We start from the raw sequence: 419 nt of genomic DNA, 5'->3' as shown, positions 1-419 counted from the left end.
GACCATATGTACAACAGAACAAACCCCTGCCCAATCTTGCACCATTCAGACCATTGTTCTTCTGTTGAGCCCATTGTTGCAGCCACTGTCGATCTATCTTGCTGAGGACTTTCCTTTATTTTATTTTTATTTTTTTGCTGTCCCTCTGCTTTCCCCTGCATTAGCAATATACAAACTCAGATGAGGACAACCCTTGAACCCCCACTTGTTGTCTCACTAGGCCAGGTCCATCTTTCATGGAATTAAAGTGATGTCAAGTCAAACACTGCTCCTGGCCCAGGCGAATAAGCAAATGTGGTGAAGAAAGCTGATGGTGCCCGGCTAGCAAAAAGTATAGCGTCTGGGGTCTTAAAGGCTTGAAGGTAATCAAGCGGCCATCAAGCTCAGAAGCAGCAAAGCCCACATGGAAAAAGCACACC

This window comes from Echinops telfairi, unplaced genomic scaffold, assembly GCF_000313985.2.
Source record: "Echinops telfairi isolate 266 unplaced genomic scaffold, ASM31398v2 ScPeMD7_44;HRSCAF=162, whole genome shotgun sequence".
Classification (NCBI taxonomy): Eukaryota; Metazoa; Chordata; class Mammalia; order Afrosoricida; family Tenrecidae; genus Echinops; species Echinops telfairi.
The sequence above is the reverse complement of the archived record's forward strand: the minus strand, read 5'-3'. Positions refer to the sequence as shown.